This window comes from Giraffa tippelskirchi, chromosome 6 (assembly GCF_054371585.1).
Source record: "Giraffa tippelskirchi isolate mGirTip1 chromosome 6, T2T-mGirTip1v1.2.pri, whole genome shotgun sequence".
NCBI classification, from domain to species: Eukaryota; Metazoa; Chordata; class Mammalia; order Artiodactyla; family Giraffidae; genus Giraffa; species Giraffa tippelskirchi.
The window spans coordinates 99,761,942-99,778,010 of record NC_137280.1 but is presented as its reverse complement, the minus strand read 5'-3'; the positions used below and the strand labels follow the sequence as shown (position 1 = coordinate 99,778,010).

Genomic DNA, 16,069 nt, shown 5'->3' with positions numbered 1-16,069 from the left:
AATTTATCATATAAAAAGTCACCCAAGGAACTTGTCAAAATACATTTCTTTAACCCACTCCCTGTGATTCTGATACAATCAATTTTACCTTGCTTGTTTTGACATTAGGTCAATTCAAAAATTGGCAAGTAAATATATGCATGTTTCAGCTTCTAGGATATTCATTAAATGTAAAGGAACACAACACATTTCCAACAGAGGAACAAAAAAGGAATGATTTTTTAAAAAAATAAAACATGATTCAACCAATCTAAAAGATATCCAGAAAAAAGAGACAAAGAAAATAGGCACCCAACTTTGAGTGAATGGAAAGAGATATGTAAAAAGGTATGTAAAAAGGTTTCCTCTAGAATATTGAGCTGAGTATTAATCAGTGAATGCATGTAGAGAAACTACCAGAAATTGGGGAAAGAATAACTAGAAAGAAATGAATATAAAACTGCCTCCATATTGAAATATGAGAAGGGAGTATTTTAGCAAGTTTTATTAAAGAGAATGAATTCAAAATTGAAAGCAAAATAAGAACTCAAATGTAACAGTGTGTGAGAATGAGAATAATACCATAAAAATAATTCTAACAAATATTAAGAAATAATTGATAAAATTCAACCCCCATTCATGATAGAAATGTTTGACAAATTAGGTATAGAAATTATATTCTTTACCCTGAAAAAGTGTACTTAAAAACTATTACAAAAAAATATCATCTTAAATGGGACCGTGTTAGAAATATTCCTTTTGAAGGGAAAAATGAATGAAACATTTTGTAAATTTCTGGCTTCACAGAGAATGAAAGGAAATAGGGTGTAGAGGAAAGGTATAAATATCTTTCTGAGTACATCTTTTAAAATACCTTCAGAGTTGTGTTAACATGCTTTGTTTTTTAAAGTATAATTGTATCAAAAGGTATGAGAAAAAAAAACATATATATACACAAATAGGAACAAATGACTCTACATATATATCAAAAGCATAATATAACCACTTCTTAAGAGAGATTTGGTAAATTTTGTTAGTTTGTTGCATATGTATGTGTCTGACATATATATATATGTGCAAAAGATTAACAGAAAAACTCCTGGATCTAGTAAGTGATTATAGCTATGTTGTAGGCTATAAAGTTAATATACAATAGTTATTTACTTTCTTATATACCAGCAACAAAGAAATGGAATATGAAATTAAAACACAGTACCATTTACATTAGCATTTCTCCAAAATGAGAGTATTCATTTTGGAGAAGTATTTAGATATAAATACTTCTTTTAAGTATACCAAAGTATTCAGATATAAATCTAGCAAAATATATGGAAGAGGAAAACTGTAAAACTTATAACATCAAATAAGAACTAAGTAAGTGAAGAGATTTTCCATATTCATGGATAAGAAGACTCAGTATTGTCAAGATGTCAGTTCTTCCCTACTTGGCAGATAGATTCAATGCAATCTCTGCAAAACCCCTGCAAGTTATTCTGTGGATATTGACAAGCTGATTTCTAAAATTTTTATAGAGAGGAAAAGACCATAAATAAAACACAATATTGAAGAAGAGCAAAGTTGGAGGATTGACACTACCCAACTGTAAGACATACTGTAAAACTACAGTAGTCAAGACAGTGTGGTACTGGTTTTTAAAAAAGACAGATCAGTGGAGCAGAATAGTTGCTCTTATGGTAACTGATTCAGGCAAGGATCATCAGTAGCTGTTAAATAACTAAGTGAAAATTTATGGGCAACAATATAATTAAAAGTCTCAAAATATCTCCCAACTTTTCACTTATAAACTATTAAGGGGAGAGATATATTTTGTAATGGAAAAATCTGGCTGATAATTACCTTAACCAAGAAATGCAAGTTAACATAATCAACATGACTGATGTCAAATGCCTACTAACATGATGCACTATGAAAGTCACAATATTACTTATGTAGAATTTCTTTCAACATAAATTAGAGGACATTGTAAAACAAAATAGAAACTTTATCCTATAAACCTTAAAAATGTCAGTATTGTAAAAGACAAGGATAAAGATAGGATCTTAGACTTTAGAAGACTAGAGAGATCAAAGACTTCCCTGGTGGCTCAGACAGTAAAGTGCTTGCCTACAATGCGGGAGACCTGGGCTCGATCCCTGGGTTGGGAAGATTCCCTGGAGAAGGAAGTGGCAACCCTCTCCAGTACTCTTGCCTGGAAAATCCCATGGACAGAGGAGCATGGTAGGCTACTGTCCATGGGGTCGCAAAGAGTTGGACATGACTGAGCGACTTCACTTTCTTTCACTTTCAAAGAGATGAAAATCACATTGTATGTGTTCCCTTGTACTGGATCTTAAGAAAATTTTTTATAAAGAACTGTACAGTAACAATGGAGAAAATTTTAGTATGTATTATATATTAGGTAATAGTATTATAACAATACTGTTGAATTTTCTCAGTATGATTAATTACTTTGGTTATTTCTTAGAAGTATTTAAGAGTGAGAAGTCATGATTTCTGAAACTTATTCTCAAATGATTTGGCAAAAAAATATTTAAGATTGAAAACTATACTTACTCATTCTTCAGATTTTATGTTTGAATTTTTTCAAACATAAGGGCTTAACAATAGTTTAAAATATAAGTAACAAAAGGAGGATCACACCATTGCCATACCTATGTATTGTTTTTCTCATGGTCTTGTCAAATATAGTAAGACAGTTTAAAATATCAAAGTGTTAGGAATCAGAAGAATATAAAATTCTCATCATTTGCAGATGACATGATTATCTACATTAAACATTAGCAATGATATATAGAAAAGTACTGTATTTTAGTAGTCTCAAATATTACACTTCTATGTATTAGCAGCAATTCAAAAATGTAATCTTTTAAAAGCATCATTTATAATGGCAACAAAGTCACAAAATACCTAAGGTTAAATTTAACAACTATGTGTAAGGCCTATATACATAAAATTGTAAAATTTCCTAGGAAGGGACTATACGTGCTAAAGAAAAATGGAGATATATCATATGTTCATGGATGGGGACACTTGTAAAGATATTAGTTTTTCCTAATTTGATCTATACAGTCAAAGTATTTCCAGCAAAAAGTATATGAGCTTTCTTTTTTTTTTTTTTTTTTTTTCTTCTTGGAACTTGAGAGAACAGTTTTAATGATTACGTGGAAAAGTTAAACAGCCAGTACTAGAAAAAAACACTCCTGATAAACTAAGAGAAGAGAGAATGGAGAAGGACACGACGGACAAGAGAATGAGGCAAAAATTTACCTCTTATATATCAGGACTTACCGAGATACACTAAGTTTGACACTTGATGGAGTTTGCATGACAGATCAGTGGAGAATGGAGAAAAGCATTCAGTAAACAGAGGTTGAAAAAATGATTTTCTACTTGGAAAATTTGATCCCATCCTCACATCATGCACAAAATCAAATCTAGGTGGAATATAAAATTTAAAGTAAAAAAGAAAAAGCTTCAAAAGTTGTTAGAATATATAGTTGAATATCTTTCTGACTTTGAGGTAGAGAATGGTATTTTAAGCAGGACACTAAAAAGCAATAATTCTAAAAAAAAATTTAACCAGTTTAACTATATTTAAGTTAAAATATTCTGTTTATGAAAAATACCATAAATAATTTGTAAAGGAAACTTCATAGTACAATGTTTTTAACAAATATGATCAACAAAGGATGAATGACAGAAATGAACATAGAAGACAGTCAGGCATGCCCAAGCACTGGCCTTCTGGGAAGTGCCCCCAAGCCCGGCCCAAGTCTGGACAGGGGCTCCCAATCCGCTGGAGAACCCACGGCTCTACTATAGTTACAGCCCTCATGCTGGACCAAGCCTGTTTGGCTTCCACTGCCTCAGCTAGATCCTGAATGTCATATATGTGTCCATTTGTTAAGTTTGAGGAATGGGAACTTGGGGTGACCAATGTGTTCTAAAAGGGAGCATATAGACTCACAGATAAGATGCTAAACATATTAGCAAAGTGATTTTGATTGTTTTTTGAAGACCTTGCAAGCAAACGTTACATGTTTAAGCACTCCTCACTCTTCAGATGCCTTACTGCCAAGATTACATGAAAACTGACTGGTCAACCTCATTACCTTTTTTGAACTGAGACTCTTTAAGAGGTAACATGAATGGTATCACACCCTTTTGAAAACATAAACACTTCTGAGCCCTTTTTTAGTATCAAAGTCAACTTGAAATCTTCAAACTGAAATCCATCCCCCATTTGCCCTTTGTGACTGCCGAAATGTCCAGCAAAGGATCATCCAGGGCACATGGTGAGGCTTCTTCCATATATGTGTGTTTATGTAAAGACATGTACAGATAGTCCCCAACTTGCTGTGCTTAGTCACTTCAGTCATGTCTGACTCTTTGTGACCCATGGACAGTAGCCCACCAAGCTCCTCTGACCATGGGGTTCTCTAGGCAAGAATGCTGGAGTGGGTTGCCATGCCCTCTTCCAGAGGATCTTCCCAACTCAGGAATTGAACCCATATCTCCGGCATCTCCTGCATTGTAGGCAGTTTCTTTACCCACTGAGCCACCTGGGCAGCCCTTTAGCACACTAAGACCCCCTAAACCTTGTTCCCATTAGCTCATGGTATCAGAATGTGGAGAAGCAAACTTGCAGATTTGTCTCCTGACTGCTTTTGTGAAGCATGTAACTGGTCTGTTATCAACTACACACAGGCCTCCTGAATGCGTGGTTTCTCCAACCCTCCAGAACCCCTTAAACTACTGCTGTACATGACACAAGCAGTAAACAAGGGCACTAGTATAAAGACATATGCTAACTGAATAGTGTCGGAGCAGCATTTCACATACTCCCATCAAGCACAGGATATAAAGTAAGCAAAGAACAAAACCAGGAGAAATCATGTCCTAGAGCAGGGCTGGTAGGCATTGTAAGTCCCCAGCTTACAATGTTTCAATATAAACTATTTTGACTTTATGATGGTGTGAAAGAAATGCACATTCATTAGAAACTGTGCTTTAATTTTCAAATGTTGCTGTTTCGTAGGCTAGTGATGTGTGGTATGGGGAAGTACCAACAATCCCAAACTCCCAGTCTAGTCACTTGATCATGAGAGTAAACAGCTGATATACTCACAACCATTCTGTACCCATACAATATTCTATTTTTCATGTTCAGTTCACTATTTAATAAGCTACATGAGATATTCAATACTTTATTATGAAATAGGCTTTGTTTTAGATGATTTAACCCAACTGTAGTCTAATTCAGGTATTCTGAGCATTTAAGGTAGGCTTGGCTAAGCTATGATGTGTGGTAGCTTAGGTATATTAAATACATTTTCAACATGATATTTTCAAGTTACAATGGGTTCGTTAGGATGTAACCCTATGGTAAGGCAAGGAAGAGCTGTGTGTGTGTGTGTGTATTTTAAAACTTAAGTTTCATTTAGTAACAGCGGCCAAAACAGTAAAATTTAAGTATGCAGAAAGATCTCCAAAGACTTTTCCAAAGACAAAAAGTGGAGGCGGGGGGGAGTCATATCTATAAGCTGAATGATATAATAATCAAGGTCATGGAGCTAAGGAGGTGCTCTGTAAACTGATATGGGCCAGATAGATGAAACAGATATTCATATTGTGAGAAGAACCCTGCTCCCAGACTTGGCTCAGTCCTTAAGTATTTGTCTACCTGTGGCAAGTTTCAAAAACTCCTAAGGCCTCTATTTTTGCATCTGTTAATTGACCGAGTGCAACTGGACAGAATATAGGTGGTTTCTGCTTCACATATTCAGTGTGCTCAGGCAGCCTAACAGGCTAGCTTTAATTCCCTCTGGGTAAATGAGGACATGACAATGAACAATTTTCAGTTATTTGGCAAATATATTTTTATTGGTATTGCTTTATTGGAAATTTAGTTTTATTCGCATTAAAATAATAATCATTTTCTGCTCCCCTAATGTGCTAATAAGCCTGTTACATCATGTTACAGTACCTCATCTTTATCTTTACTGACCTGCATTTTACATATGAAGAAATCAAAATTAAGGAACATTAAAGCAGGTCAACCAAAGTTAACTTTTTTTTTCTAGTTTTATTAGATTTATTAGTGGTAAGTCTATGTGAATATGTAGAAAAAGCTTTTGTAGTGGATGAACAAAAGCACACTCCATTATAGAACTAAAATTTTGACAAAAGAAAAACAAAAAAAATTCTAAATGAGAGTTTTCAGTATTTTTTTTAAGAAATGAAAGTTTCGTTGAGTCCAGTGGAAATTTTTAAGTGTGATAGGTCACTGCCTGTGGAAAAAACTAATTAAATCCTGTTTTTGGGGGGAAAAAAGGAATATAAAGTTCCTACAAAAAAAGTTTTTTTTAAAAATGGACAAAATACACAATCAGCCATTTCATAGGAGAAACACATGTATAATCAAGGCAGAAAAAGATGTTCAATGTCACTAGCAGTAGTGGAAATGTGAATAGAAGCACAATGTGATACCATTTTGCACTCATTAAAATAGTATTGAGAAGTTTGAACAGTAATAAGGTTTTGGGAGAATTTGAATTACCAGTCTTTCTTTTAAATTACTATTAGAGTATAAATTGATAAGATCCTTTGGAAAGCAAGTTTGGTCTTTTCTTGTAAAATTCATTATTTATATAGTTTCTGACTTAGCAATTTCACTTTTATGTATATATCCAAAAGAAACTCACACATGTATATTCCGGGAGACACGGAGAAGAAAGTTCAGAGCAACACTGTAAAAGCAAAAACCTAGAAATAATTCAAATGCCTATCAATAGAAGAATTGATAAATGGTAATATATTCACACAATGGTATGTTATGCAACAGAAAGAATGATTTAACTATATCTATATGCACAATATGGATAAATCTTAGGAATTTCTACACTGTAATGTTTTCTGATATAGTCCATTCTTTGGCATAATGAATACAGTGAAATTAAGGGTACTTAATATTTTAGACTTCTAGAGTTTTTATATATAGGTGTTTTTAGTTGACAGAAAATGACATTATGGTTGGTTATTGTGCCTTGTCAGGTTGATAAAGCTAGAATGTCACAGAACATAGACTTCTTAGGAAAACAAGAACAAATACCAAGGAAGTACAACTTAAGCAAAATAAACCACAGCATTCACTTAAGGAGTGAATCTTAGCAGAAAATAGGCATTTTTAAAAGACATGTTATATTACATATATGTGGTATATTAAATTTTATCTTCCCTTTAGGACCTTATTTTAGCAAACATTTGTAAATTAAAACAGCATATTTTAAGCAATATTCCTATTTGGTTTTTATGCAAAAAAAAACTAGTCAACATAGTCATAAGTTTAAGTAATATAATCAGAATATTTTTCAATTTCAGTTAACCCTTTCAAATGCTTTACAAAATATGAGTAGGAAAAATTAAAATATCTTTTCTTGAACTAAAAACCACTTATCCCAGTGGTTTTCAAAGTTCAGTGTACCTCAGAATGAACTGCAGGGCTTATTAAAACACAAATCCCTGGGCCCCCCTCCCAGAGTTTATGATTCAGTAGCTCTGGAATGGGACCTGTGTATTTTCATTTTTAGCAAACTCCCAGGTGCTGCTGATGCTTGGGCTAGGGGACCAAATTTTAAGAACCAGCATCTATAAGTTTTGGGAGTCACATACCACTTGGCTCCTTCCCTGGAGTCAGTGAGCTGTACATATGTTACACTGGAGGCCATGCAGCCTGAGCCCTGCCCACTGGGGTGCTCAGGCTGTGAGGTCCACGGTATCAGCATCTACACACACAAAAAAGAAGTTGGGTCCAGTGATCTCTAAGGAAATTTCAGTTCTAAAATTTTACAAGCCTACTCTCTTTCAGAAAGTCAGCGAATTTTCTTATTTCTTGATATTTGTTGTTATGTCATTGCTAATATGAGTTTATAGAAACTTTGGTAACAGGTAATAAGACTTGTGAAAATCAATGTCCAGGAGAAAATTCCACATTGCGAATTCTATTGTTTTCCTATAAAGTCTTGGTCAAAATAAGTGGTATATATTTGCAAAAATACACTTAGATATTTGTTAAAGGCCAACTTTAAATTTTTAGAGGTCATAATACCTCATTATGATATGGGAAGGCGTTCACCCTGTCTAAAAATGTGTCAAGTAACTTTTACTTTATCTCCAGCATAAATTTCTCCTGGATGTTGACATAAGTGATACTGAGCCCATGATCAAGAAATTTTCTAAGTTTCAGAGATGAGCAACTGACTTTCAAAGGTGATTGAGAGTCTACTTAGCTCTTCCACTGAACACGTACTGTAGATAACCTGAAGACAGCAGTCTAATGCTAGCTTTTGTAACCTGGCTTCACCCCCTTTTGTGTCTGTTCGTGTAAATGAACCTAAAGGAATGGGTATCTTCTAAGTGGGATAAAGTCACTTTGGAGGAAAAAAAATGTGCAATTGAAATAATATATGTGGGATGTTTTTACAAACAGTTTATATTACCTCATAAACATGCTCCCTAAGAATCTATTAACATCTTTATATTTATAGCTACCATCAAGAGAAGATGAACTACTAGGTCCCCACATAGGTGTGATAAATGATAACCCGAGCAATGATGAGAATGCAAGCCAGACTTTAGTCACTTATTTCCAGCTTTACTGCTTAGAGGTTTCAGTCAACAATCTTACTAATGTCCCTTGGTGATTAAAAATGTCTGCAGGGAACTAAAGATGATTTGAGGCATGAGAGTTCAGAATACTGATTCTTGTTTAACTGTATTTCTTGCTCCTTTCTTATATTTTGTAACAGATTTGACATGGAACATTGTATATGATTCTGATGCCACATGCAGGCACAATTTCAAAATTATTAGAGTAGAAAATATTTTTCCAGTGAGTAGTAATTCTCTCCAGATGAGTAGTGAATTTTTATTTTTTAAAATACTAATTTATAAGACAAAAACACTGCCTAGTAAAATTTTCACTCTTAAAAATGCATCAAATTTTTTTGTATATCGGGCCTCCCAAGTTATGAAAGGAAACATCATAATTTTGTGACTTGTTTTTAGGGCTACTAATTGGCCCAGAATAAGCTGCAGGAAATGAAGAGTGTGTTCAATATCTCTACATCATATTATCATATACTCCTGAATCATTTCTTCTCAGGTGGGCAATCTGCTGACTATAGCTTATTTTTTCTTCCAGTTTCAGGTCTGACTTCACTAAGCATCCTAGAAGAAGAATAAACATACTTCTGACCCCTAGTGTTGTCCATGAAACTAACAGGTTTGGAGTTCACTTCCCTATGTATTTTAACCCATGATCAGTTTAAACCATAGACGGGCGTGTGGGTATATGTGTTTGTACATGTGGGTATATGTAGATGTATTTGCCTGTGTGTATGTATTTGTGTTGTATCTATGTATGTATATCTGTATGTACATGTGTCTGTGTGTCTGTCTTTACAGAAGGGCTAACCTTTCTCTGCAGTAGACTGAGTTAGTATCTGTAGATTTCTGTAGCCTACAGAGGATCTATGGACAGAGGTTCTTGACATTGTACAGCAGACAGGGAGCAAGACCATCCCTAAGAGAAAGAAATGCAAAAAAGCAAAATGGCTGTCTGAGGAGGCCTTACAAACAGCTGTGAAAAGAAGAGAAGCAAAAAGCAAAGGAGAAGAGGAAAGATATAACTATTTGAATGCAGAGTTCCAAAGAATAGCAAGGAGAGATAAGAAAGCCTTCCTCAATGATCAGAGAAAAGAAATAGAGGAAAAGAAACAAATACAATATTGTAAAGTTAAAAAATAGAAAATAAACTAATTAAAAAAAAAAAAAAGAATAGAATGGGAAAGGCTAAGATCTCTTCAAGAAAATTAGAGATACCAAGGGAACATTTCATGCAAAATGGGCTCGATAAAGGACAGAAATGGCATGGACCTAACATAAACAGAAGATATTAAAAAGAGGTGGCAAGAATACACAGAACTATTCAAAAAAGATCTTCAAGACCCAGATAACCATAATGGTGTGATCACTCACCTAGAGCCAGACATCCTGGACTGCGAAGTCAAGTGGGCCTTAGGAAGCATCACTACGAACAAAGCTAGTGGAGGTGATGGAATTCCAGTTGAGCTCTTTCAAATCCTAAAAGATGATGCTGTGAAAGTGCTGCACTCAGTAAGCCAGGAAATTTGGAAAACTCAGCAGTGGCCACAAGACTGGGAAAGGTCAGTTTTCATTCCAATCCCTAAGAAAGGCAATGCCAAAGAATGTCAAACTACTGTGCAATTGCACTCATCTCACATGTTAGTAAAGTAATGCTAAAAATTCTCCAAACCAGGCTTCAACAATATGTGAACTGTGAACTTCCAGATGTTCAAGCTGGTTTTAGAAAAGGCAGAGGAACCAGAGATCAAATTGCCAATATCTGCTGGATCATTGAAAAAGCAAGAGTGTTCCAGAAAAACATCTATTTCTACTTTGTTGACTATGCCAAAGCCTTTGATTGTGTGGATCACAACAAACAGTGGAAAATTCTTCAAGAGATGGGAATAGCAGACACCTGACCTCCCTCTTGAGAAAGCTGTATGCAAGTCAGGAAGCAACAGTTAGAACTGGACATGGAACATCAGATTGGTTCCAAATAAGAAAAGGAGTACATTGAGGCTGTATATTGTCACCCTGCTTATTTAACTTATATGCAGAGTACATCATGAGAAACGCTGGGCTAGATGAAGCACAAGCTGAAATCAAGATTGCTGGGAGAAATATCAATAACCTCAGATATGCAGATGACACCACCCTTATGGCAGAAAGTGAAGAAGAACTAAAGAGCCTCTTGATGAAAGTGAAAGAGGAGAGTGAAAAAGGTGGCTTACAAAGACCATGGCATCTGGTCCCATCACTTCATGGCAGATAGATAGGGAAACAGTGGAAACAGTGGCAGACTTTATATTTTTGGGCTCCAAAATCACTGTAGATGGTGTCTGCAGGCATGAAATTAAAAGGCACTTACTCCTTGGGAGAAAAGTTATGACAACCTATACAGCATATTAAAAAGCAGAGACATTACTTTGCCAACAAAGGTCCGTCTAGTTAAGGCTGTGGTTTTTCCAGTAGTGATGTATGGATGTGAGAGTTTGACTATAAAGAAAGCTGAGCACTGAAGAACTGATGCTTTTGAACTGTAGTGTTGTAGAAGACACTTGAGAGTCCCTTGGACTGCAAGGAAATCCAACTAGTCCATCCTAAAGGAAATCAGTCCTGAATATTCATTGAAAAGACTGATATTGAAGCTGAAACTCCAATATTTTGGCCACCTGATGAGAAGAGCTGACTCATTTGAAAAGACCCTGATGCTGGGAAAGATTGAGGGCAGAAGGAAAAGGGGACAATAGAAGATGAGATGGTTGGATGGCATCACCAACTCAATGGACAGGAGTTTGAGTAAACTCTGGTAGTTGGTGATGGACAGGGAGGCCTGGCATGCTGAAGTCCATGCGGTCGCAAAGAGTCATACACGGCTGAGCAACTGAACTGAACAGAGGATAATGAGTTATTGCTACTCAGTAATATATCCAATACCAAAGAAATAGCACATGTGGCAGGTGTAACACTAATAATCCTTAAGACAAAATGTTTTGGTGTTTGTTAAAGAGAAATGAAATGTTAGTTGCTCAGTCATATCTGATTCTTTGTGACCCCATGCACTACAGCCCACCAGGCTCCTCTGTCCATGGAATTCTCCAGGCAAGAATACTGGAGTTAGTTGCCATGCCCTTCTCCATTGTTAAACGGAGTGCCCCATCTTTTCCAAAAAGAAAAGAAAAAAAGTCTAGATGTCTGTTGGGACTACATAGAGAAAAAAATCTGTAAAACTCTAGGTTCAAGTTATCATTTGCTTCCAATAATGCCTTTTCTCTGTAGCCGTCTTCATTGGTTACATCATTGAATGAGGTATATATGAATTTTCTGAGCTGCTGTGCTCTCCTGAGTGTGTGAACTTGCTATTCACTGTTGAACTTTGCCATTCAAATTGAATCACATGTCCCTAGATTGCACACAGAGACAAATACACAAATCTCTGTACAATATTGAGGTAGACCATTTTCTGTAGAAAATAGTTAAGAGTTCTGAGCAAGGTTTTGAAAGTGGTAGCCATGCCGTTGAAAACATCGATTTACCACACATGCATGGATTTCTGTATTAGAAGCTAATAATGTTTACTGACTGACTGTTACCAAAAACTTAAAATATTAATTGCATAGATATGTATTAGGAATTTTTACCATAATCTGAAGCGAGAAAGGAATATCTATTTCTCGTAGAATGATGACAGAGGTCATCTCTGCTCACATTTTGTGAAGTTGTGTACAATTCTTACGATTGTATAAGAATCGAAGTTAGCACTCTTTCAGTCATATTGTCATCATCATCATCAATTCCAGAGTAAACCAGCACTTTCTTCATCGATATCCTTGTGACTTCATTTGTGGTAAGCCCCCATGTAAGACCTTTTCTGCCACTTCCTTGGGTTGACGTTTCATTAGTACCACTAATTCCTTAAAAATAAGATGTGTTCTCTTACTTCACAAAGTTTGATTCACAAGATTTCTCACTTATACACCTGGAAAGAGAATTCTTTCACTTTATGTATGACAGGCTAGCTTTACCCTCAGAAATTTTATACTGAACTTATACTAGATTATGAGTAAATATCGTGGAACATACTAAATATAGTTGAATTGCTTAGACTTTAATAAGGCTATCACACTGTGTAAAGCATTCAACATTCCCTTTTATACATTCTTTAACAGATTTTGTCTTTCTCATTTTGTAAACCCCTTGTTTGTGTCCAACTCTTGGAATTCTATCATTCTTCTATACATTTATCCCTAAATGTTGACACTGTGTAAGTGCTGTCTAAAACCCCAGGCCTTGAAATATTAGGAAATTTGGACTTAGGCCCTAAAATCTTCACCAGCTAGATCTGATATACAGTTAACCACTCACTTTGGACTCGATGGGAGAGGACGAGGGCGGGATGATACGGGAGAATGGCACTGAAGCATGTAAATTATCATTTGTGAAACAAATTGCCAGTCCAGGTTCGATGTATGATACAGGGTGCTCGGGGCTGGTGCACCGGGATGACCCAGAGGGATGAGATGGGGAGGGAGGTGGGAGGGGGGTTCTGGAAGGGGAACGCATGTACATTCATGTCAAGGTATGGCGAAACTAATACAATATTGTAAAGTAAAAAATAGATAAATAAATTAAAAAAAATAAAGCAGTTTAAATAGTAAGTAAACGTAAAAAAAATTTTTTTTTCCGCATTTAATGGTGAGTCAGTCTTAACTCACATAGTGCTTTTTTTGAATACCTAGTGGTGATGTTTATTTTCACTACCATGGGATCATCAGTTTTATACAGAACCATTTACTGGTGAGGTGAAAAGAGTTTGAAAATTACTAATCCAATTTTGTACTTTAATATGAGTCAAAGTCAGGTGAGAATTTCATTTCAAATGGACACCATTAAAATGGCATTCTGTCTTCCTCAGTCAAATGTTAACATTGTTAGTAGTTGAGAGAGAGAGGGGATTAAAAAGAGAGAGAAATACCTCTTGCTTAATAGATTTTGCTTTGGAAAAGCAGAACACCTCACTCAGCTCGTTTTATACTCAGAGACTACTACTTACTGCTGAATCATTTCTCCACCATCTAGAGAAACACAGACAGCATTACAGGCATCCATCCATCAAAAGCTGATTTGATTCATCATGACTCAACCAATGAGACCTGAGATTCTCTAAAGTGCAAGAGAGGTGTCACTTGTGAATAAATGTAGAATCATTTGAGACATGTAAGTTTTCTTAAGAGACTCATTTTACACGGTGGATGGGCAGCACTGATATCATTACTTTTTAATTGTTCCCTCTGGTAGACAAGTGTCACCTCTTTGCTTGAAATAATTCTGGAGATTATAGATCCCTCAGCCTCTCTCTTGACAGTCTCATATTACAAAAGTATTCATGTAGCTGAATGGATTTTTAATATTTCAACTGTTTTCTCTGCTTCACTTTAATTACTTATTATTTTCTACTAATGAGAACTTGTGCTTGTAAACTCAATTCCTATGTGCTTGCCTGTTGCTGTTCCCTTCTCTGTCAAAGACTTTCATTTCACTTTGCCATTTACGTGTGTGATTTCTCTGATGACACATATGCTCTCTGATGATTATATTTCAAATTTTAAAATTGTTTTAAGGATTTCCTCTTTGAGTTTTGTGATTCTTTTTGCTAGATAGAATATTTTATTAGATATATGAATTGAAAATCTTTCCTCCTTAGTCTTTGCCTTATGTTTTTGTTCCCTTAACAGTTTGTTTCAAAATGCAAATGTTTTTAATTTTGATGATGTTCCATTTCTCAACTTTTTCTTTTTTGGATCATGTTTTTTGTGTCGTACTTAAGAAATCTTTGCCAGAACCATGTCACAAGGATTCTCTGCTGTTTTCTTCTAGGTTTTACATTTACATCTGTGATCCGATTTTGAGTAGATTTTTGTATAGTGTTCAAGTTATGGGTTGAAGTTCATTGCATATAGATAGCCAAAATATGCAGCACCATATATTGAAAGGCTAATCTTTCTCTGTTGGATTTCATTTGTACCTTTTAAGAAAATCAGTTGTCCATCTATGTGTGGTCTATTTCTGAAGATTCTTTTTAGATCCATTGATATATTTTCTAGCTTGACACAAATACCATACTGTCTGGACTACCAGATGTCCTGAAATCAGGTAAAGATCATCTTCCAACTTTGTTCTTTTGAAAATTGTTTTGACTAATTGTAGGGCCTTTGAATTTCTATATAAATGTTAGAATTAGCTTGTCAGTTTTAAAAACATCTTGCTGGCATTTTGGGGGAGGTTAAATTGAATTTATTGAATAAATTTGGAAAGAATTTATGTGTGATAATATTGAGTCTTCTGACCCAGAATATGTCAGTGTTTGGTACTTTTGGTGTTTCAGTCTTAAACATCTGTTGTCCATTTTATCCCACAGGGTCTTGTGTTCTTGATGTATTATAAATAATACTGTCATTTTATTTCTATTTCTGATTGTCTGTTGTTAAACTATAAACACAATTGCCTTTTAAAATATTGATCTTGTATCCTGAACCTTTACAAAATCACTCATAACTTCTAGTAACTGTTTTTGGTCAATTCTAACAGATTTTCTGCATTGTAGTCTTAGCAGTTATAGTCTGCTGGTTTCAAAGAAAATGCCATGGCAATTCAGAGGTGGAATGTGGCATTATTGAAACATGGGTAGTCTTTAAACTGGCAGAACTGAAATGAACTCAGGTAGAGCAGGATAATTAAGAACATCATTTACATTAACCTAGATGTATAAGGTAACATGATACTAAGAAAGTTAGATTAGAACCAGTTTTCAAAAGTCCTTGATTACCCATCTAAGAAAGATATATCACAAATATTCCTTTAAAAAGTGACTAAAAGTCAGGCATTGTAATATTTTTGGCAATTAGAGTCTATGATTTGTTGAATATTGTTTTGGGCTAGTGGAGATAACCATGGTAGATTAAATGATTTCTAAAATGAGTAAACACAGCAAAAAATGCTTCTTACTTATGGTCCTACTACTGCCAGGCATGGAAGATTCATTATTCAACTGCAGACTTGTTTGACGCTGATGATCAATCACATGGGTAGGGTCCACTGTGAAGTGGAGTGACGTATGTTCAAACATTGCTCATCTGTCCTAGTCACGTTTACAAACCTGGGGTTCTAGTCAGATAATGACTGGTGGGTATTCCTTTTGACTTTGTCATATAATTCTATAAAGAAATACTATGGGCCTGTGAATTATCATTTTCAAATTGCAGTCTCTGTCCTCTGCATACCCACCCCCTGCAACCTACCACTTATTACTCTATGTATTGATGAAATACAAGCTTATTATCACATAAAAGGCAATTTGAACTTACTAGATCATGAGACTGGAACATGAATTATCTACAGATTTGGTGTATGTCATATATCTGTG

General features: G+C 35.2%; 1 protein-coding gene across 1 annotated transcript in view; it reads left to right on the top strand.

Moving 5' to 3' along the window:
- LYRM7 (LYR motif containing 7) overlaps positions 1-16,069 on the top strand; it is a 620,686-nt gene that overhangs the window by 187,086 nt on the left and 417,531 nt on the right. Inside the window, exon 3 of the mRNA XM_081500261.1 lies at positions 9,203-9,283. The gene's annotated coding sequence lies outside the window, so the exon portion shown is untranslated. The remainder of the gene's footprint in view (positions 1-9,202; positions 9,284-16,069) is intronic.